This window comes from Triturus cristatus, chromosome 8 (assembly GCF_964204655.1).
Source record: "Triturus cristatus chromosome 8, aTriCri1.1, whole genome shotgun sequence".
Taxonomy (NCBI): Eukaryota; Metazoa; Chordata; class Amphibia; order Caudata; family Salamandridae; genus Triturus; species Triturus cristatus.
Window position 1 is genome coordinate 12,448,119 of NC_140591.1, and position 24,394 is coordinate 12,472,512.

The following is a 24,394-nucleotide window of genomic DNA, read 5'->3' on the forward strand; positions in this document are numbered from 1 at the left end:
CACACAAAGCCTTGCACACGTCCTCCCCTCGTTACCTGGCAAACAAATTGAAATTATCCGGTGGCTCTCGACCTTCTCACAATGCGGAAAAGCTTCTGCTTGAGCCCCCCGTCTTCAAAAGGGAAAGATCGATGGCGCAATCCTTCTCAGGCAATGCGGTGAGAATCTGGAACTCGCTTCCCCCATTGCTCCGTGCCACCTCCTCTAACCGGATCTTCAAAACTGATTTCAAATCTCTCCTCTTCCAAAGACACTTTAAGAACTAATACCTTCATTCTCAGGCCCCTCTAGGAGGTTCGCTCCTCATTGTAAAATGTTGTATTTTTTCCTGTACATTCCTCTCTTCTGCGTGTCGGAATTTGTGTCTATGTAACCTTCATTTTTAGTCTCCTGTTTTTCTTTGTAATGTTTTAATGCGTTCCACTGTTCTTGTGTACCGTAACTGGCTCTATTGTAGAGCGCTCTGACACCTTCGGGTAATGTCCGCGCTTTATAAAAATGCACAAATTTATGAATAAATAAAACGGGATCGACCGCTCCAAGATGGCCGCCGCCGCCGCTCCCAGGCTCTCCTGTGACACCTCTAATTGTCCGTTCTCACTTTCTGACGTTAGAACGTGTAGGGCTGTTGCCTAAACAGACTACAGATCCCAACATGCTCTGTCACCGCCAGACTTCAGTGCGCATGCGTACTGTGTTCACGAGCCAGAAGTTGCACAAGGGCACACGTGAGAGGTCAGCGGAAGAGGAGCCGGGATCGTATCTGGAGGTCTGTGACAGGTAGGGGCCAGAGAGGGCGTGCTTGGCAGCAGATAGTGGGGCTGGGCATGCGGTGAGGCACTGGCTACCAGACAGAGGCTGTCATCATCCACGGGCCGGCAGGAGGGCCGTTAAGGGAAGTTGAGAGTGATCGAGGTCTTGTAATACTCGGGAGAGCACCCCTTGCTCTTAAGATTACCTGGGAACGGTGGTATTATCACCGAGCCTGCCCTGTCAGGGCAGTCCCATTGCCACGTGTGCCTGGCAGCCTGAGGGCATTAATGACCGATAGTGGCCCTGGCTGTGACAAGTAACGGGTCCCGGAGCCGTGAACTGCTGGTCCAGGGGGTGTAAGCGCGTCACAGCATGGTAATTACCGGGCACCCTGCATCTTAGATTGCATTGCCTGCCAGCTGGAGGGTATTAATGACCGATAGTGGCCCGGAGTGTGGCAAGTAGTGGGGTCCCGGAGTTGTCAACTGCACGGCCCGGGGGTGTAAGCCCATCACTGTCTTGTAATTAATGGGCACCCTGTATCTTAGATTGCATTTGCAGGGCAGTGTGAGGGCAATAATGACCGATAGTGGACCGGAGTGTGATAAGTAAATGGGTTCCATGGCAGTGAACTGCTCGTCCAGGGGGTGTAGGCGCATAACTGCTTGGTAATGAGTGGGCACCCTGTATCTTAGATTCCATGTGCATGGCAGATTGAGGGCATCACATGACTGGTGGTATTGGCACATATGTGCTATTGAGTGTTATGTGGCTGGCATTGTAAGGGGCATGGCCACACCGAAGGTCACCCATGCCATTCGTTGTAAATGCCAACATTGAAAAAGTGCATTCATGACTGATAGAAAAAGTATGTTTTACCTTAGACAGTGTATGATAGCCAGGTTGGGGTATTTAATGGCAGGACCCCAGGGTCATAGACTGCACGTCCCAACACTGTCAAATGACCTGAATGAATGCCTGGTAGTAATCACGCCAGTATATCAAAGATGGCTTACTACAAACTTTGACATCTTTAATGCCTAATGGCGGCATGTGTGATCCTATGCAAATATTATATTTTACTGAGTCACCTTCTTCATTTTCAAATGTGAGAGCACCTTCAAATACGTGAGTTCACCATGTCTGCGTGCAAAAACCTCTTTTGTTTGATTTAACAGACAACACGTTTGTTCCATGTATAATAAGAATCTAGTCCACACACAGAGTACATATGACCCCTGACTTGCCTGTTCGCAAACTAATAGCATTGTCATGGTTGTGGAGTCGGGATGTTTCTCCATTCGTGTTTAAAACCTCACTTTTAATATATTACTAAAGCATGATCTGGTAGTGCACTGCCATTAAAAGACAATACATTTTCCATTGAAATGGGTACAGACTTTCCCACTAACATGCAGTTTTATTGATAAAACTATACAGCTCACAAACCATAATGTGGAGATTGGGTTTCAGCAAAAATATGATTTTCACTTCACCAAGTAAAGTGTTCAGAACACCTTCTCTTTGCCAAGTCACCAGACTGAGCCAGTAGAGCCTAGAAACAGCTCTCCCTGGTACAATCTGACTCGCCATATGGAGTGGGCGAGTAGATTTCTCGAGGCCTGCCCAGCCGAAGCATTGAAGAGAATGAGCCTAGCCTAGCCTGGTCCATGCTTAAGGCGTGCAAACTTAGTCCTGGCCCCAAGTCTAACAGGGAGCCTGTGAAGGGCTTGCCAAACATCAGAAGCAGTACTGCGCATTCCCCAAGAAAACATGAGATGGGAGAGGGCACACATTTCAGATGTTTCCAACCTAGCAGTAAGCACAGAAGGGAGACCAAGACCAGTCCACACCTCAGGAAAAAAGAGGGGCATTCACCAGTCCATCGTTGTTGATCTGGCACTGCACGCATTGCAGCCCCAAGCCCAGGAGTGGATGGCCCACACCCTAACCACCACCTTACCATTGCAGAGTTCTGTGGCATTGCCACGCAAAGCAGTCACAACACAGGCCCCACACGTTTGGTCGCCACTGACCAGTAGACCAAATACAAAAATAGCACTGCACAGCCCCGGACAAGCTGATCAGGCAGACTGGATCACGCTGTCGCCAATAAGGGGCGATAGGATGGAGAATATTTCATAAGCCTCAAGCTCAACAGGTAGAATCGTGGGAATTCCACCCACACTCCTGGAATAAACAAGCATAAGCAAAGCCAGTAGGTCTCCTCAATACCTAGAGCTATTGACGTTGTGAATGTCAATGTCTTTTAGCCACGTTGAACAACATCACTGCTGCTGTTCAGCATGGTTGAAAGCCATAGAAGAAAAGCGCTCTGATGCCACCAGCACTGGCTGCGTCATCGCAGGACTCTTCCATAGTGCTGCTTTTAATTGGAGAGTAGCTGAGAAGTGCAGAGTAACTACCTGTGAATAAACTGCTACGTCACGAAGCAGTCTGGAGCAAAACAAAGACCGCGCAAGCAACTGGGTGGTCATGAATGTCCAACTAGGAGCCAATGTACCTTTGAGAAAGAAGCTACAGCCGGCACTCCGGGGAAAAACAGGCTCAAATAGAGTTTTGGTTTTGTAGGTAAATGAAAAGTAATTCAGCCTGTCACGTCTCTTGCAGACAGAACAGGTACAACCCCTGAGGTAGCAGTGCACCTCTCATACGCACATACGTTTCGGTCCTGTCCATTTATAAAAATGCAGTCTCTGCAAGGAAATTCAGTAGTTCTTTGTCGTTGAGATGCAGTCCAGCAGAGAGGACATGATACTGTCCAGTACAGAGCACTGCGGTCCTGCAGCAATAGTCGTTGAACTATGGTTAGGAAAGATGGCACACTACTGTCTCATTTATTGAATTATATCTCTAATCAGAAGAATTGATATGGTTTAAGACCAATCGGTACAAACCTGCAGAGCGGTTCTTTTGCTGTGTGTTTTAAAAGACAGAAAAATAAAAGAATACTCTGTTTTTGCTTAATCGGCTGCTTTTCTGCATTGAAGCAGCAGCATGTCAGATTTTACAGTTGCTCTTTTTTTGTTACTATTTCGCTTTTTATTTAGCGGATGGAGAGGTGTGCTTCTTGCATTTCTCTACCAATTGACTTTTTTTTCCCAGTCATAGTCCAGTACTTTCCTGAGGCCCAATGTATTTGCAATGTTTGCATGTGCCTGCTGCCACCAGATGGAAGTGCAGCTCTTTACTGCAAATGACTTCTACTGAAAGCGTAGTGACCCCTGCATACCTGTTCAACAGAGAGCCCTCAGCTGGTAAAGACTGGGAGAGTCTGGAGTCTCAGACGGTGAGATGCCTTTTTAGGTCGAGCCTAGAGTCAGCGAGACTTGTTGTACTGGAGTATGGAATAGCAGCCATGCCCACTCTCTGCCCATATTTGTCATTGGCTTGTGCCGTTGTCCTTCGTAAATGTAGGCTTCTGATTGGTTAACAGGCTTGTTGGTTCCTCCTTAGTACCGCCTTGTCTTCATTTGTAACCTCCCATGGTGACTGGCCCCTTTACTTCAGTTGTTATACGGTGCGTGTTATTTAGTCTTCTAAGCAGGGCTCGAGTCGGGGTACCACGCGGGTGGACGGCGTCCCCCCACTTATTTTACCAGGTTTTAACGGGTGGATGCCGTCCCCCCTGCCCAAAAGCTGGACTTCACTCTTTGGCCTCTCTGGAGCGAGATCAGAGCTTATTCAGAACGTCTGTCTACCTGCATTCACTGCGGGGGGATTAAACGCAGCCTCCGCGAGGTAGGGTGCAGACCACCTTTCATCTATATGAATACCCATGAGATTCCTGTTGTGACGTCACTTCCGGTGACAGCGTCCCCCCACTTCTCGTCACTTCCGGTGACAGCGTCCCCCCACTTCTTTTTTTTAGGACTTGTGCCCTGCTTCTAAGCACTATTTTCTTTGAGTTTCTCCTACTTTGGCCATGATGACCTGCTTTGCTTACATTCAGCGTGCCATGTGCGCTTTCTCTTTCGAAGTAGCCGGAACAAAGGAGGTCACTTGTTTGCAATGCCATAGTTCTCGTATTTAAATGCGAGCCCTATGGCATTGCAAATATTTTTTGCGAACCCTGCTGGTGTACTGTCAGGAATATTCTCTGCTGGATGCGGCTTTTCCTGACAGCGCGATGATAGATGCCGGGGAGAAGGCCTGGGCACGCGTGGCCTTCAGCAGCTGTTGCTGGAGTCCATGGTGTGTGAATGTCTGTGAAACTTGGCTGAAAGGCTCTCAAATTAAACTCGCGAATCGCTGTTGTACCGTTGATTAGCTCACATGCTCAAGTTACCTGTGGAGTCATATCCTGTAGATGTGAGTGTCCTGGCACAGCACTGCTGTGTGCCTGCTTGGATGGAACTGCACCTTCTAAAGCGCTTACACTTAACTTGGAGTTTATCCGAGTAAAACGTCAGATCTGCCAACTCGGGGAGAAATCTCAATGTTTAAGAGGAGCAGGGGCACAAAAGACCAGGTCTGGAAAGGGTGACACCTTGAGTCCATTACATTTACGAGGGGGTGGGGCCATGGGGAGGGGGGATATGGGGGCGGGGGGGGGCAGGTCTCGGTGCGAAGCATTCACAACTCACTCCCCAAACAAAGATTTTGAGTCGGCCACTAATACACCCTTACTCTGGGGCCAGCCATTCTTTGGTTGATTCTGTCTAGCATCAGCAATAAGCATTTTAAACCCCAAATGCTAGTGAACGTCTTTAAAAGGAAAAAAAGATCTGGCGTCGCCAGTGCTTGCTTCTCCTATATCTGTGGCGCGCAGTCGAATCCTCTGATTCTAACCCTATCTAAAATAGTCGAACCCCCCTCCAGATTTAGCTTGGCTCCCGGTGAAGCTTGACGAGCCAGGGCGGTAGTCGAGACTCTTGTAGGAAAGTACCATGACCCATAGGACAGAGGGGTGCGATAGCAGCCAGACTGAGAGGTCTGGCAACCTCTCCTTTAGAAAAGTAAAATGCATTTATTGTATTGGGTTTATAGTTGCACATATATTGATTTTGTATGGGCCTGAATATTGTGTCAAGATCTAATCTAGAGCACAGCAACAGACTCCATTCGTCCTCGCACCCACACACATGGAAGGCAGCCCAACCATAGGCTGCCTGGTCCGAGAGGAGAACCAGATTTCATCCGTCTCCGATGAGCTGCTTCTGCCCTCGAGAATATGATCGGGTGCTTTCGTATTTCATTTTGAGGGGCGGGAGTAAGCCTGTGACATGTGGCATCACACATCGTCTCTGAAGCTCGCCTGTACATCGCCGCTTACTGCCACATCCACGGGGCCAGGCTGCAGGAATGCAATATACGAAAGCCTTCCTTCTGAGCGTTTTCTCGATAAATGTTCGGATCTCTGTGAAATATTTCCATATTTATTCAGCCCTGTATTAAAACTTATAAAACCCTTTCCATGACAACATTCTGCACTTTTACTTTAATAGATCCAGTTAATCCTCTGGGATCACGGATGTTGATAAAATGGATTGAGCTAGTGAGAGACAATGGCCTTTGGAGAGCAGTGCACACAGTTTTATCATCCTCTGAGGCTCTGATATAAAGGCATTGTTGGAATCGGGTAGCGTGGTGCAGAGCAGGCGGGCCAAACTCCAGAGGAAATGTGCAAAGCATCCACGCAGTACACACATGCGACACACAAGGCACACTACAAAAAGAGACACTACACCAGTTTAGGTAGAAATAACTTTTGTATTGGCAAAACCACTAGGTGTCAGGAAATCTCTACACTGCGCCAACTGGCGCCCGGTTCCAATTTACAGGGGGGAATTATGTACAGGGCAGGGCCAATCGGGCCCCTGCCGGAATCATTGCGATTTACAGATAAAATAATTGTACGTGAGGAATAAAGCTCCCATCCATCCACATTAATCCTGCAATAAAATACATCAGGGCATGACGTGAGACATTAGGCCGGAACACCTGTAAAGGAAACCTCACAGCATCACAATAAACATGACCGTCCCGGGCATCCCTTGAGGCAGGAAATTAGATTAGGCAGAGCATCAATACATTAACCTGGCATTTAGACATAACCATTAACATAGCACTTAAGCACATGACATTCAAAGATAGCGCTGCACCTTTCACGGCGATAGCGCGTTAAAACAAGGCCTTAGCGCACAGGGCATGGCAACTAAACATAGCGCTGCACGGGGCAATGGAATCGCACTTTAAATCAGGCATTTACCCTAGCGCTGCACCTATCATAACATTAGGCCAGCAATCACAGCTCTACCCCGGCACTTCAAATATGGCACGGCAATAGCGCTCAGCACATGGCACCTAAACATAGCCATTGGGCCTAGCGCTGAACATAGCACATCATTAGCGCTGCACAACCCTCATTTACCATAGCGCTTTGAACCTGACACTATAGCATGGTGCTACACCTGGCAAACTGGCGCTTAATATATGGCCCTCACTGGGCATTCTGCATAGCAAGCTCTTGGAGCAGTAGACTTTGCCAGCTCCTACAGCGCTTCCCAATGTCAGGGAACCAAGCGCTACCTCTGGTTCTGGCTTGGAGCCTTCTTTGGGGAATATTTCCCCGGGTCCCTTCTTCCCGTGTCCCGCGTTAGCCAGAGTCACACTGGTGCAAGGGGGGGGGGCGGGCACCGACAATGTGCCCCGTCGCCCTCTCAATCCCAATCCCCCGCTCCTCAAAAAGGCCCCTTCGTGGGGGAGCCTGCCCCCCAGGTGCTTGAAATCGATTCTGGGGGCCGATGCAGCTGCCCGCTGTCAAGTGGGGCAGCTGAGAAACATCCAAACTCGGGCGGTCCCGTTGGAGTCCCCCTCCAGGACTGGGGAACTCAGGGACTGCCCCCACGCGGCCCCGGGGGGAAGGCGAGCACCGAGGTTATGCCCCGATGCCTCCCCCAGCAAACGCGGACCAAGGCCCCACTCACCGGCACTTCCCTGGCAGGCTTCGGCGTCGCTGGTGGCAGGCAGCGCACACGGGGCTCTCCTCAGTGCGCGGAGAGACCCCCGGGCGGCAGCACTTCCTTCGGCGTCTCCTTCCTGCCGATTCAGTAGGCGGGGTAGCTGATCGAGGGGCTCCCTCTGGCAGCGGAGCCCCTCCCGTAACGATCGGGACCAGCTCCGGCCCTCGCTCGGGAACCAATGAGGACGCAGCTTCCGGCGAGGTGCGGCCGATGACGCGGCCGGCACCCCGGTCGCCTGGCAACGCTCCGCCGACACTCCCAGGGCCTAGCACCGCCCTCGTGAAAGCCGCTGCGGCCCTCCCCGGACCTCGGAGCTGCGGCGACCTCCTTCGCCAGGGTGCTTCTCCTTCCCGTGGGCCCGGGCGGCGGTGGTGATCTTGGGACACGCAATGCTCTCTCCGCCCGGCCACGCTACCAGCGAGGTCCCGGCCCACGGCGGTGAGTTCTGGTCAGTTTCTTCTTGCTGGGGCAATACGGGGTAGGCTCCCGTTTCTTAATTCAGCGCCAATACGGGGTAGGCTCCCGTGGTCTAACTACACCCACCGCGTGGTGGCACACACACGGGGTAGGCTCCCGATGTTGTGAATAAGTGCCGAGGCAGCTCTCACTCGCGCCGACGGCCGGTATCACGCGGGGTGGGCTCCCGCTGGCGTCGATTTACCATCCATATGGCGACAGCACAGGGGAGTGGACAGACAGCGGCCCCCAGCAGAATACAGTCCCTTCAGATGTAGCGCTCACCAAATCTAGCGCTCTCCTTCCAGGGGGGGGGCTTGTAAATAGCGCTCTCTCTTTCCTGCCCCTTGGTTGAGGGTTTCTTGAGGGGGGGAAGTTGCGTTGGTGGCTGAAGGCGGACTATTTAGTCTCTGCCTGTCGTCCCTGGATTCTCCCCTCGCCGGGCCAGATCAGTGGGTAGTTCAGGATCCCTCACTCACTTGAAAGGCAGCACCTAAGCCCTGTCACTTTCAGAGGCATAGGTCCCTGACTGATCCTACCGCCTAAACTCCTGCGAAGGCTTTTCCAGGTTTGCGTTGCCCCCACTATAGCTTTCCCTCGCCCTGTGGACAGTAGGGGGGGGGTAGGTAGGCTCAGGGCCCAGCACACAGGCCTATGTGGCGGTAACCCCTGGCAGCAGGTCCCCTCTCTCCCAGGTCCACCCTCTGACTGACTGCATGGCAGCCCAGCTCCGCCCTTTAGACGCCCCTCACCCCACCTTCCAGACAGTCCCAGAAGCTTCTAGAAGCATCTGGGGAAACTGGCTCTAACTGGCCTAGGGGGAGGGGTAGAGCACCCTGGGTGCCAGGCTTCCCTCCAAAAGCTGGGGCTGCTGGGAAATAATGCCTAGACTGTCAACCCAGCTCAGTCAAACGGCGCAACCACACAGCTTTGGCATCCATCTTAAATTACATTTTTAAAATGGGGAAACTCAGTCTGCACACATTCAGTCTTTCCATTTACACATTTATTTTCCCAGAAAAGCGAAAAATTTCTGGAAAAAGGGCCAAGTCCAACACAACCCCCTTCCAGCCAAAAGCCAGGGTAGACCGATCAATGCCTTGATGGGCTTCCCTGCTTAGGGCGAGAAAAGGTGGACGCAGGCCCACAACTGCAGAAGCACCCGCAGGTTCTCCTCCACTCTGGAACCCGAAGGTTCCCTCTCTCAAACCTTCCTCGACCGACTGAGCCACCACCCGGGGGTTCCCTAGCTGGTTGTGGCCAAGACTGGCCCCTAGGCCACCCAGATGTCTCTGGCCCTTGCGGTCTCACAGAGTGGGGGGCAGTAACCCCAGGCCCGTAGTACCCGTTGACCACTCTCCTCCTCCTCCTTGCAGTTCCGAACTGCCACTGGTCCTCCCACCTGGGGTCCGCACCCTCAGGCTGACCAGCCCTCAGGGGCGAGGCTCTCCTCCCCCTACCTCTCCTTCCGGGGTTCCTCACCCTACTCCTATGCGAGGCACCCTCAGACCACCACTCTCTCGCCAGTCCAGGGCCTTGACCCTTCAACTGGTTCCCCAGCCTAGGGTCTAAACCCTTAGGCTGCACCGGTGCCGGGGGTGAGACCTCCCTCCCCCTGCACCCCCTCCCAGAGTTCCGCACCCTCCCAACGGGAGTAGCACCCCTGGAAGACAATTCTGGGGGGACACTGCTAACAGATGTCCCACCCGCCAGGTCAGGCAGTACCCATCCCTGGCCTCCCAACCCAGGATCTAGGCCCTGTGGCTGAGCCGGTGCCCGAGGTGAGACCTTCCTCCCTCGGCACCCCCTTCCAGAGTTCCGCACCCTCCCACCTGGAGAAGTACCCCGGGAAGTCAATTCTGGGGGGACACTGTTAACAGATGCCCCACCCGCCAGGTCAGGCAACCCCTGAACCTGGCATCCCAGCCCAGGATCTAAACCCTGCAACTGGGCCAACCCCAGAACCTCGGGAGCTCTAATTACAGATGCCCCGGGTCCTCCTAACACTAGGGGCTCCCCCTCACCGGGCGGCACATCAGGACAGCCTAGGCTCCCAACCTGGGGCCCCCTTACGGAACTCTCCAGGCCCTGAGACTGCGGTTGGGGCACCTCGGGACACCTCCCCGTCTCACTCCTTCCTATGGATAGGTCGTGAGGCCCTACAACCCTCTCTCTTCCCGGGGACCTAGCTGGGCTATTCGCCACCTCTCCCACCTCGCTGGGTTGGAAGATTCCTGCACCACCCCCTTCAGGGTCACTCCCCAATGCCTCCTCAGACACCCTGGCCCTCTCCCAGAGGTCTGCCTCCTGTGCAAGCTCCCTTGGGTCGGAGAACCCACACTGTACTAGGTGGTGACGCAACCTGGGGGAACAATTTCTGAGCATGTGCTCCCGGATGAGTACCTGGCACAGCCCTTCCCACTCATTCACTGCACTCCTCACCACCCAATCCTCCAATGCAGTCCCACACACCTCCACAAACTCCCCCCAGGACTGGTGGGACAGTTTTCCCCTGCCCCTGAACTCTAACCTGTCCCCCTCTTCCTGGGAATCAGGCACCGTCTCCTGGGCTCTGGGAGTGGGACACCCTACATTGGAACCACTCTCGCTGCCACCACTGGATCCCACCCTTACTGGTGAATCCAGACCACAAAAACCACTCTCAGGGGACAACCTACCCTCCCGAGCTGGTCTCTCCCTGGCAAAGGCCCTCTCTGCCTCCGCCATCCTCTCCTGCGCTAGGACCTTCTCCGTCTCTAGCTTCTTCTCCTGCACACTCAGCCGCGCTAGCTCCACCTTGAGCCTTCCCAGCGCCAGCTGATGCTCCCTCTCTTCCCTCCTATCTACCCACTCTTCTGGGGACAGGGAAAGGGACGGGGCAGTGCCCCCGGGACTGGACCCAGCGCTGGACTCCCTAACTCTGGTGTCCTTACTCGATACTGGCGTCTCCCCCCGGTCATCTTCCTCCTCCTCGTCAGTGTCACCTACCTCCTGGGTTATGGACTGGGCCCCCTCACTCTCGGAGTCCTCCCTACACTGGAGGTCCTCCTCCGGGTCTCCACTAAATCCACCCTTTAAATATGCGGAGGGGTAATCTGACAGGTCCCCACCAATCTCTAAGGGTTCCCCCCTCTTGAGGGCCTCATAGAGAAATAGCTTCCTGCGTGTGTTGCCTACTGGGGGTATCCCTCTCTCCCTGCAGAAATAAATCACTTCCTGCTCCGTGTACTCCCCAAGATCACCTTCGTTGTAGGTCAACCCCATCCTGGCAAGGTACACCCGGGACACACCACCCACAGTGCAACAAGGGGACACAATTTAAAAACACTTCCAGGAGGAAATCACAATTATGGAAAAAACAATAATTCCCCAAAACCTGAGATTACATTACACACTCAGTTTGCAGTGCAACCCGTGGTCGCTGCGGTACTGCGCAAACACAAGTCCTATCCCACCGCTGAACACCAATGTTGGAATCGGGTAGCGTGGTGCAGAGCAGGCGGGCCAAACTCCAGAGGAAATGTGCAAAGCATCCACGCAGTACACACATGCGACACACAAGGCACACTACAAAAAGAGACACTACACCAGTTTAGGTAGAAATAACTTTTGTATTGGCAAAACCACTAGGTGTCAGGAAATCTCTACACTGCGCCAACTGGCGCCCGGTTCCAATTTACAGGGGGGAATTATGTACAGGGCAGGGCCAATCGGGCCCCTGCCGGAATCATTGCGATTTACAGATAAAATAATTGTACGTGAGGAATAAAGCTCCCATCCATCCACATTAATCCTGCAATAAAATACATCAGGGCATGACGTGAGACATTAGGCCGGAACACCTGTAAAGGAAACCTCACAGCATCACAATAAACATGACCGTCCCGGGCATCCCTTGAGGCAGGAAATTAGATTAGGCAGAGCATCAATACATTAACCTGGCATTTAGACATAACCATTAACATAGCACTTAAGCACATGACATTCAAAGATAGCGCTGCACCTTTCACGGCGATAGCGCGTTAAAACAAGGCCTTAGCGCACAGGGCATGGCAACTAAACATAGCGCTGCACGGGGCAATGGAATCGCACTTTAAATCAGGCATTTACCCTAGCGCTGCACCTATCATAACATTAGGCCAGCAATCACAGCTCTACCCCGGCACTTCAAATATGGCACGGCAATAGCGCTCAGCACATGGCACCTAAACATAGCCATTGGGCCTAGCGCTGAACATAGCACATCATTAGCGCTGCACAACCCTCATTTACCATAGCGCTTTGAACCTGACACTATAGCATGGTGCTACACCTGGCAAACTGGCGCTTAATATATGGCCCTCACTGGGCATTCCGCATAGCAAGCTCTTGGAGCAGTAGACTTTGCCAGCTCCTACAGCGCTTCCCAATGTCAGGGAACCAAGCGCTACCTCTGGTTCTGGCTTGGAGCCTTCTTTGGGGAATATTTCCCCGGGTCCCTTCTTCCCGTGTCCCGCGTTAGCCAGAGTCACACTGGTGCAAGGGGGGGGGGCGGGCACCGACAATGTGCCCCGTCGCCCTCTCAATCCCAATCCCCCGCTCCTCAAAAAGGCCCCTTCGTGGGGGAGCCTGCCCCCCAGGTGCTTGAAATCGATTCTGGGGGCCGATGCAGCTGCCCGCTGTCAAGTGGGGCAGCTGAGAAACATCCAAACTCGGGCGGTCCCGTTGGAGTCCCCCTCCAGGACTGGGGAACTCAGGGACTGCCCCCACGCGGCCCCGGGGGGAAGGCGAGCACCGAGGTTATGCCCCGATGCCTCCCCCAGCAAACGCGGACCAAGGCCCCACTCACCGGCACTTCCCTGGCAGGCTTCGGCGTCGCTGGTGGCAGGCAGCGCACACGGGGCTCTCCTCAGTGCGCGGAGAGACCCCCGGGCGGCAGCACTTCCTTCGGCGTCTCCTTCCTGCCGATTCAGTAGGCGGGGTAGCTGATCGAGGGGCTCCCTCTGGCAGCGGAGCCCCTCCCGTAACGATCGGGACCAGCTCCGGCCCTCGCTCGGGAACCAATGAGGACGCAGCTTCCGGCGAGGTGCGGCCGATGACGCGGCCGGCACCCCGGTCGCCTGGCAACGCTCCGCCGACACTCCCAGGGCCTAGCACCGCCCTCGTGAAAGCCGCTGCGGCCCTCCCCGGACCTCGGAGCTGCGGCGACCTCCTTCGCCAGGGTGCTTCTCCTTCCCGTGGGCCCGGGCGGCGGTGGTGATCTTGGGACACGCAATGCTCTCTCCGCCCGGCCACGCTACCAGCGAGGTCCCGGCCCACGGCGGTGAGTTCTGGTCAGTTTCTTCTTGCTGGGGCAATACGGGGTAGGCTCCCGTTTCTTAATTCAGCGCCAATACGGGGTAGGCTCCCGTGGTCTAACTACACCCACCGCGTGGTGGCACACACACGGGGTAGGCTCCCGATGTTGTGAATAAGTGCCGAGGCAGCTCTCACTCGCGCCGACGGCCGGTATCACGCGGGGTGGGCTCCCGCTGGCGTCGATTTACCATCCATATGGCGACAGCACAGGGGAGTGGACAGACAGCGGCCCCCAGCAGAATACAGTCCCTTCAGATGTAGCGCTCACCAAATCTAGCGCTCTCCTTCCAGGGGGGGGGCTTGTAAATAGCGCTCTCTCTTTCCTGCCCCTTGGTTGAGGGTTTCTTGAGGGGGGGAAGTTGCGTTGGTGGCTGAAGGCGGGCTATTTAGTCTCTGCCTGTCGTCCCTGGATTCTCCCCTCGCCGGGCCAGATCAGTGGGTAGTTCAGGATCCCTCACTCACTTGAAAGGCAGCACCTAAGCCCTGTCACTTTCAGAGGCATAGGTCCCTGACTGATCCTACCGCCTAAACTCCTGCGAAGGCTTTTCCAGGTTTGCGTTGCCCCCACTATAGCTTTCCCTCGCCCTGTGGACAGTAGGGGGGGGGTAGGTAGGCTCAGGGCCCAGCACACAGGCCTATGTGGCGGTAACCCCTGGCAGCAGGTCCCCTCTCTCCCAGGTCCACCCTCTGACTGACTGCATGGCAGCCCAGCTCCGCCCTTTAGACGCCCCTCACCCCACCTTCCAGACAGTCCCAGAAGCTTCTAGAAGCATCTGGGGAAACTGGCTCTAACTGGCCTAGGGGGAGGGGTAGAGCACCCTGGGTGCCAGGCTTCCCTCCAAAAGCTGGGGCTGCTGGGAAATAATGCCTAGACTGTCAACCCAGCTCAGTCAAACGGCGCAACCACACAGCTTTGGCATCCATCTTAAATTACATTTTTAAAATGGGGAAACTCAGTCTGCACACATTCAGTCTTTCCATTTACACATTTATTTTCCCAGAAAAGCGAAAAATTTCTGGAAAAAGGGCCAAGTCCAACAGGCATATTTTGACTTATGCTGCGTGTAGGGCCGGACTGAGGACCCGAAAGAAGTCCAGGCAAAAATGCTCAAACCGGCCCTACTCCCTTCACAATCTCTCTCTTTGCTTCTATCCATTTTCTCTCTTCTTTTCTTTACTCTCTCTTTTCCCACTGTGATTGCTTTCTCTCTACCAACCCCTCCTTCTTCCATTCTCTGTCTCTCTCTGTCTCTCTTTCTCTCTGTCTCTCTCTCTGGTCTCTCTCTGGTCTCTCTCTTTCTCTCTCTTTCTCTCTGTCTCTCTTTCTTTCTCCCCCCCCCCCCCCCCCCTGGGCTTTCAAAGCCGGCTCCAGCCCACCGGGAAAATGCCAGGTGGAATAAAAGGCCTCTCTGGCCCCCGCTGCGTGCCACAACATTCACACTGAGTCGTACAGTATTGGGTTGAGACCAGAGCTGGTGCAAATAACTGAAGGCATCATTTGAAGTTTGATGGAATGAAAGCATCGTAGCATATCAGCCACGCTCCCCCCCCCCCCCACCCCCACAAAACATGGCTGTCCACCCCACCCTGATCCGTAACATAGTCTTGTTAGTTCCTCCTTAGTAGCGCCCTGTCTTCTTTTGTAACCTCCCATGGTGACTGGTACTTTTACTTGGCTGGTTACACGGTGTGCGTTATAAGTAGGTGAGCACTATTTCGTTTATTGCTAACTAATGAAGACATTGGTGGCTGCTTTATGTTGTATTTGGTGCCACATTTTTTTAAAAAAATTACTTTTAATAAGAATGCGGCGTCTGCTGCAGGGACACCGCGCTTTCTTATACCTTTTTAAAAAATATAAACTTGGCATGCTGAGCACGGCACCCGCTTTAGGGACACCGCTGAAGCTTGTAATTGGTAGGCTATGGGCTAATAATTGCAAACAACATGTCTCAAAGAGACCGCGCATGCGCTGTCTAGCCGAGACCTAAAAATGATGCAAGGAGGAGACGACACACCTGCCCTCCAGCAGACAGGACTTCAGCTTGGCCCGGCAGGCAGTTACACCCAGCCCAACACCCAGCAGGGAGCGCACACAGGGGAGTCCACATTGGCATCCATCGAGGAAGGATAATGCCAACATCCATAGAATCAACCACAACCCCATGCCCAGTCCCAGCTGGGAGACATGGAAGGGATGCATAACTACCGAAGCCATCCTTACACAGCCACAAACAATCCGGGGGGAGGCCCAGGAGTAAAGCAGGCCATCCGGGGGGAGGCCCAGGAGTAAAGCAGGCCATCAGGGGCCCAGGAGTAAAGCAGGCCATCAGGGGGGAGGCCCAGGAGTAAATCAGGCCAGCACTAACCTGGCCCCAAGCAGAGGCACAGGAAGCCAGCGACTGCCGGGAACACATTCTACAATAAAAGGAAATAACTTAGAAAAAGCCTTAAGAAAACCCACAATGTAGGCAGGATGTGCCCCCCAGAAACAGGAAGACATGCGGACTGCTTCCCAGAGAAACAAACAAAGCAGAAGGACTCGGGTTTGAGGTGGTTCTTTATAGGCGCCCCTGCAGGGGGAGGGGTTTGACATGTTTAGTTTTAGGCAGGCAGCAGCGTACCTGTCTCCAAGGTATGGACCTACCATATGATCTAAGAGCTGGAACCAGGAAGTGATGAGGTCATAACTGCCAATGGGGGCTTCAAAGACTGCTTCATTTCATGCTGTCGACTTCTTTACACGTCTTCTCTGAACCATGGTTCTTATACCATCTCTTGTCTGCACTAGGGTTTGGCTTTGCGAGGTTTTTTGCCGCTCTTTGCAAACGTTGGAAACTTTGAATAGTTTGGAAAGTTTTTCCCTTAGGGACATCTGTCTGAAAATTGTGACTTAAGCCCCAGTTTGAGTTGCACAACTCATTCCCTATTATCACAGACATTGTTGCATAAAACAGTAGATGCACATCGCTCTTATAAAAAAAAAAAACATCCCACAAAAGTGAGGGTGCGTAAGCAAAGGTCTAAAGCAACAGCCTGGGAACACTTCACGAAGGGCCAACTTCGTGGAAGTTCTCGCCTTTGACCCCCGTGGTTAAAAAACAAAAAAAACTGCTACAATTTGAAACAGTCAGGTTTGTTTCTAACATTCTACTGTTGGGAAATGTGCGGGCTGTTAACTTTTTATTTTCAAAAGGAAATAAAACCCGTTCTCCCTCTGTGCATGGCAAACTCGCACTTGACGTCAAGTGTAACATGGCGAACTCAATTGAACATCCGTGCACATTTTAGATAATGTGCTTGAACTACAGATCCCAGCATGTAGTTGTCTTTGAGTTGGAATGAAAGACTTTCCAAGGTCACTTTCCCTTTTGCTCGGTGGAGGTCGGATCCTGACGCTGGTGTCACCTTCTGTAACCTCCGCTTTTCACTTGTGTGACTGACGCAGCAGGGGGCGGAAACCACTTCAGCCATAGATGACATGGATTCATGATTCATGTGTGCAGAAGACCATATATTGTTGTGTGTATCCTCGTGCGTGCTGGAAGGTGTGAAAACCTTACGATGTTCCCCTTTCATGGAGCAGCGATGAAAGCAGCCCGCCCAAGCCTGCTGTGACTGACCCTTCTCTGGGCTTCAGCGGACCCCATGTCCAGGCGCTGGAACCTGCTGCAGAATCCCGAATACAGGCCTCTTAATGGCCTGGGACGTGTGATCTGCTGCAGGGGTGAGGGGCGCGTGGGCAGCGCGAGGTGTCATTCCCTTCTAGGGGCGCAGAAGCCTTCAGACCCCTGACGTGCTGTGGCATCACTCGGAGGTGACGAGGGACTGACTGCCCAGTGTGGGGAGCGAGAGATAAGGAGGGGGCCCAGGCTTGTGCTCATGGAATTCCTGAGAGCCCAGTGGCGATGATGCTACCCCCCCCCCCCCCCCGCGTCCCCCCCGTGATAAAAATAGCAAACAGGAGTTTGCAAAGCCAGTGGTCTGGCCCTAAAGTGCTAATGCGTGCAAACTGTATGTGTGCATGCACGTGTCTCCATGGAGGGTCACATTCAAGACAGGTTGTCTTTCCCAATGCTTGTTTTTTTAAGGAGCTAGATTTTGTGACCGTGTGTTTGTGTGTATGTAAACGTATGTGTGCACATGTTGTTGGGCTCGCACATGATTCCTGATTTTAAACATTAAAGTCTGCTACAGTGAAAAGAAAAACAAACAAGCACTGGTACTCCCAAATGTTCTGGCTGTAATGTGCCAACACTCTTAACACAAGCAATCAGCAGTGCTGTGTACATGTGTTGCGTGCACAAATGCTGTTTCACATTAAATCCTACCTCATTTTCTTTGCCAGTGTCGAGGTGAAAAAAGAAGCAAAAGTGATTGCTTTCTGTAGAAAATGTGCAAAGGAGTGAATGTGGCAAACGATGTGAAGATTGAGTCTATACTTTCAAAACTTAAGATGGACCCTTCACACCTTCCAGTGAAAGTACTTACTGGAGGCGGAGTGATATACAGAGAGCCATGGAAGTACTTACTGGAGGCGGAGTGATATACAGAGAGCCATGGAAGTACTTACTGGAGGGGAGTGATATACAGAGAGCCATGGAAGTACTTACTGGAGGCGGAGTGATGTACAGAGAGCCATGGAAGTACTTACTGGGAGGCGGTGTGATGTACAGAGAGCCATGGAAGTACTTACTGGAGGCGGAGTGATATACAGAGAGCCATGGAAGTACTTACTGGAGGCGGAGTGATGTACAGAGAGCCATGGAAGTACTTACTGGGAGGCGGTGTGATGTACAGAGAGCCATGGAAGCACTTACTGGGAGGCGGAGTGATATACAAAGAGCCATGGAAGTACTTACTGGAGGCGGAGTGATATACAAAGAGCCATGGAAGTACTTACTGGAGGCGGAGTGATATACAGAGAGCCATGGAAGTACTTACTGGAAGGTGGAGTGATGTACAAAGAGCCATGGAAGTACTTACCTGAAGGCGGAGTGATGTACAAAGAGCCGTGGAAGTACTCACCTGAAGGCGAAGTGATATACAAATAGCCATGGAAGTACTTACCTGAAGGCAGAGTGATCTACAAAGACCAATGGAAGTACTTACCTGAAGGCGGAGTGATCTACAAAGAGCCATGGAAGTACTTACCTGAAGGCGAAGTGATATACAAATAGCCATGGAAGTACTTACCTGAAGGCGGAGTGATCTATAAAGAGCCATGGAAGTACTTACCTGAAGGCAGAGTGATCTACAAAGAGCCATGGAAGTACTTACCTGAAGGCGGAGTGATCTACAAAGAGCCATGGAAGTACTTGCCTGAAGGCAGAGTGATATACGAAGAGCCATGGAAGTACTTACTGGAGGCGGAGTGATATACGAAGAGCCATGGAAGTACTTACTGGAGGCGGAGTGATATACAAAGAGCCATGGAAGTACTTACTGAAGGCGGAGTGATATACAAATGGCCAGTAGGATGAAGTGAGTTGTTAATACCCTGCTGGGCAGAGCCCGCGCCCACTCCATTAATATTTGGGAGGCTTTGTAACAATACTTCTTGCAGACTTCGGCGTTCTCAAGCAAGACCTAAAAAGGATTGAATTCTATGTACACAAAGCTGGAGGACGTCTACGATGCAGCGTCGGATTGCACAATAGCGAAGACATTGGCTTTACTTCTGATATGGCCTAGGGAGTAACAACTGTATCGCGGCATTACATTGCTATGGCTATCATACCACATAGGCTCTACTTTTTCCTGTGAAATTACCAAGTGAGACTAAGAAAATAGAAGAATACTCAACCTTTTATCATCTTTCGCTTTGATTGGATTACGTACTGGCCCCAAAAGATGAGCGGAACGCAAGGGTCTAAATGCCACCCCTGTCGCAACATAACATCTGGCCGGGGTTATTATCCCAAATTCTCTACAATAATTCTCTACACAATTCCTACATTGCCCTGAAGAAGTCCTGTTTTTTCAGGACGAAACGTGTTGGCTGTCTGTCTTTTAAAAGAAAGAATCAATAAAGGAAAGGAAAAGAACTTGACCAGTGTACAACGATTTGGTGGATTTCTTAGAGAATTATTATTCAAAGGACTATTTGAATATTGCTGCAAACTGGTGCATCTCTAATTCTGTGTTTTATTTGGTTGCCCCTGGTAACAGGGGAGTGCTCTTGGACAGGGGGCATTTTTGGAGATTTTGCCCACAATAACTCACTGTGTTTAAACAAATTTCAATTGGTGATTGTATTGGATTGGTGCCTGACTGGTTGCCCTTTTGGTCCACTGTCCTTGTTTGTGTGTTTCAAGACCTAAAACGGATTGAATTCTGTGTACACAAAGCTTGTATGACATAAACCTTTAATGTGTGGTGGTTGAGTGTGTTTATGGCATTTGTAATAGTCCCTCTTGCTTTGCAAGGCAAGCACTCCATTGGAGGTGGAATGATGCATCGCACAGCCAGAAGCATGAGGCGAGAGAGTAACGATACTCTGCCTGGTGCCGAAGAAACATTGGTAACGGGGTTTTCAGACCGCTGTGTTGCTTACGTGGCTTTCCCCATGAAGTGCATAACAAGCCCCTATGCGTTGCTATTCCACCATTCAACTGTAAAGTCCCGCATTCAGAACACTGCCCACTTGTACCTTTGTGTTCACAGAAAAGGAAAAGATGATGAAGATTATGTCGGCCATAACTACAACTTTAGTGTTATACTCACAAATAAACAAGCTAAGAGGTACAACATATTATTTTTGCCAATGCAGACCTATTGGCTTTGCCAGTGCTTTTTGTTGGTTGTGTTCCACATTCGTAAAAAGAAAACAAATGCTTATTTGGTGATGCTGGGCAACGTAACCACACATGCCCGAGAACATGACCTAACACTGCCACCCTGTTTTTCTTCTTAGTGGCGAGCAACACAGCGAGCACAGGGATTTTTGAGGAAGGAAACCGCGCGCATGGTAGAGAGCAAGAAAACGCGTACTCTCCCATGGTGTGCTAAAAGCACAAGAAACAAACACTGGCACAACCTTTAGCTCTGGCTTTGATGTGCTGAACATTGCAGGCTTAGTACATTAAAGCAAGAAACATTAATAGGTGCAAGCAGGAGTGGGCAGAGAGCGCCATAGTTGTAAAGGAGCCCTCGTGGAGCTCCGTGCAAGCGCTTGAGTGGAGGTGATAGTATAGCGCCATAGTTGTAAAGGAGGCCTCGTGGAGCTCAGTTCAAGCGCTTGAGTGGAGGTGACAGTATAGCGCCATAGTTGTAAAGGAGGCCTGTTGTATATATGTGCTTACTTTGTTATGGCTACTTGGGATCAGTAGTCCATTCTTTGTGTTTATATCTTCTCAACCTCCCTTACTATCGATGAGTGTTCTATTTGGTATGTGAATGTTCCAGTCTTGGCAGTTGATGGTCTGGTCAGCTAGCGAAGTGCTTTATCTCTGCTGTGCTATCCTACAACATTTTGGCGACGTTTTTGGCTGACCAGACCAAGGCAGAAGCACAGCGCAGCACGAGAAACACTTCGCATCAAGAACCCAAGACACCTTGTCATCCATCTGCGGCTGAAAGCAGCTGTAAAAGTAAACAGGATACCTCTGGTATGCCGCAAAACTTAAAGAAACCTGCTGTACGGACGAAGTTTTCAACCAAAATATGAAGAAACCGACAGAATCGCCAAGAAAAGAAGAAATCTGCCGCAAGTTATTCGAATAAAAAGTTGAAAGAAACTGGTAACCTGAGAAACTGAAAACCTGAGTAACGCGAGGAAAAGTGGGAAAAGGAACAAGAATTATCAAGAAACTTGTCATTTCTCCATTTGCTGTTAATTCTGGGTCAAGACGACATGACAGGTATGGAAGCCACTTCCTGTATAAGCGCAACCAAGAGCTCATCAGATTGACACTAGGTGACAGAGGACAAAGGATGTCCCAGAATCGTAAGGAGACGAGGAAAAGGAAAAGGGAAAATACGAGAGAACTAAGGTTCTAACCTATCTAGCGGGAGACAACAGATGTCACAGAATCAGCACCGGGATAGGAAAAAAAAAAATATATATATATATATATATATATCTATCTATCCTTTGACCAAGAGTTTTCACGACCAAGTTTCGTGACGACAAGAGTTCCAGTACCACGATAGGAAATCGTGACATGGAGGTTCTTTCTACCGGGACAAATATTCTGCGACTAGAGCCGGGCCTTTTAGCCCATAGTACTGAGACAGTTTGTCAACAAGGAAATTTAATTTAAGTGTAATGTAGAGGCCCGAACCACATCGAGAGGCCTTTAACCCAAGAAAAGAACCAGAACGTCATTTTGGACTGTAAGAAATCTGGCTAAAATTTTTCTTAGGGAGCATTCTTCCAGAACTGTTGAGCATTAGAGGCGTTTGTTGAACTCTTATATCTTCAACTGTGTGCAGTAAGCCGCGACAAACGAAAAACTGATTGGAGAACGTAAGCTGTCTCTTCTTGTTTTTTCGTCAATCGAAGGGGAGAAGGTGGTCATGTCATCGTGATATTCATCATGATTCTCATTGTGATCCTCTTCTTATCCTGCCCTTTGCTTTCGTCATCTGGAAGACCAAGAGGTCGTTGACCTCCTACATGTTTTATGTTGCCTTGCTTTTCCTTTTCATGCTTTAAGCTCTTGTTGTGTGTTTGAAGCGTTTATTGTGTTTTCTGTAAAGGAAGAAGATATGTTGTATATATGTGCTTACTTTGTTATGGCTACTTGGGGTCAGTAGTCCATTCTTTGTGTTTGTATCTTCTCAACCTCCCTTACTATCGATGAGTGTTCTATTTGGTATGTGAATGTTCCAGTCTTGGCAGTTGATGGTCTGGTCAGCTAGCGAAGTGCTTTATCTCTGCTGTGCTATCCTAATAAATCTATCTTACAACCTGAAGACGTGTCCTGATGCCTAACTAAACAACTTACAACAAGGCCCTCGTGGAGCTCAGTGCAAGCGCTTGAGTGGAGGTGACAGTATAGCGCCATAGTTTTAAAGGAGGCCTCGTGGAGCTCAGTTCAAGCGCTTGAGTGGAGGTGATAGTATAGCGTCATAGTTGTAAAGGAGGCCCTCGTGGAGCTCAGTGCAAGCGCTTGAGTGGAGGTGATAGTATAGCGCCATAGTTGTAAAGGAGGCCTCCTGGAGCTCAGTGCAAGTGCTTGAGTGGAGGTGATAGTATAGCGCCATAGTTGTAAAGGAGGCCCTCGTGGAGCTCAGTGCAAGCGCTTGAGTGGAGGTGACAGTATAGCGCCATAGTTGTAAAGGAGACCCTCGTGGAGCTCAGTGCAAGCTCTTGAGTGGAGGTGATAGTATAGCGCCATAGTTGTAAAGGAGGCCCTCGTGGAGCTCAGTGCAAGCGCTTGAGTGGAGGTGACAGTAAACAGCCGATAGGATTAGGTGAGAGAGGATTAATACGGTGGACTGTCATGATTGACAACGTTTTTCAAGTTTAAGCTGTGATTAGACTGTTCTTGTGATATTATAGCTCTCTTCTCTCCTACAGCCTTCACTGCTTGCTACCTAGAGAGAGCCCAGTGGCCAGGGTGAGTGTCTCAGTTGTCCAGTTTTGGCACGCGCAGCGTTGTGAAGCTGGGACGCTAGTGGTTAACGGGTTCCCCACCAAAATGAACAAGTTACCCCCTATAATTCTGATTCTAGGTCTGGGATAAAGGGGGGAAGCAATGGAGCAAGAAACACAATCCTGCTTCACCTGTACTTCATCCTTTGCGCCTCTATAGCGCTACGTGTTCTGACCCAGAACACACTAAACTATATACATATTTTGTAAAAAAAAAAAACTAAATGTATTTAATATCTTTTGCTTTATTTAGTATCATCAATAAGTATTCTATTCTCATATAAATAGTGATTTCACAATATTTGCCATGTCATTACATGAACAACTTATTTATAATACATATTTAACAAAAACTAAACGTGAAAAATGCTTTATTCCCCCATCCTGCACTCACTCATACATACATCAAACGCACTTCTCATACTAGCCATGCATACTGTAGGACTTGGCCTTTTTGGCTAAAGTTCCCTAAACTTTTTGCTTTCCCCCTGGACCGTTTTCCTGACATAGAGTTGCCTATTTAGATGCTTTGGGTACTTTGCCACTGCTGATCAGTGTCAAAGAACAAGTGTTCCCTGTGTAAAGTGTAATGGTAATTGGTTGGCCATGATTGGCTATGATTAGTATGTTTGCCTAGTGATGTGCACTGTGTGTGCCAGGGCTAGTAAGGTGCGCAGAGAATGGAACTCAGGCCTTCAGTGTAGGGCCTGCGTGCAGTTTGCTAAGTTAGCATGTTGTCCTGACAAGTGCAACCACTTGTCAGGCCTTACGTTCCCTTTTGCATACACAGTGGGCCCCCCTGTGATAGGTCCCGGGTTTCACCTGGGCAGGGTGCAGTGTAAGTAAAAGGCAGGACATATACTGAGGTGTGTGCTATGTCCTGACAGTGAAAAACACTCCGTTTCATTTTCACTGGTGAAAGGCCATCCTGCCCATAGGACAGAATGGGGGAGGCTCGGTATTGTGTTTGTTAGCATAGTTTCCCATAGGTGTAAAATGGAGAGGTGAAGTTTAGTATGTATGAACTCGGTGTCAGAACACTTCTTTCTATGCATGTAGTTTTGTCTCTGTGTGTTCAGAAACCACTCTTTTAGAAAGTGGTTGGTTTTGTTCTTTGGACATTTCTGTGTGTCTCTGCTGAATGTGGATTGACTGTCTGGAGGTGAGAGGAGCTGGGGGAGGTCTTGACCCAGGGAGGTGTTGAGATGGCACCAGGCTGACCTACATCTGGAGAGTAGGTGGAGGAGAAGCCCCAGGAGGT

General features: G+C 50.8%; 1 protein-coding gene across 2 annotated transcripts in view; it reads left to right on the top strand.

Moving 5' to 3' along the window:
- Positions 1-651: 651 nt before the first annotated feature.
- The window catches only part of COX17 (cytochrome c oxidase copper chaperone COX17), a 70,841-nt gene continuing 47,098 nt past the window's right edge, over positions 652-24,394 (top strand). Inside the window, exon 1 of one of the 2 annotated variants that reach the window (XM_085620727.1) lies at positions 652-780. The gene's annotated coding sequence lies outside the window, so the exon portion shown is untranslated. The remainder of the gene's footprint in view (positions 781-24,394) is intronic. The other variant, XM_085620728.1, reaches the window with a different exon arrangement.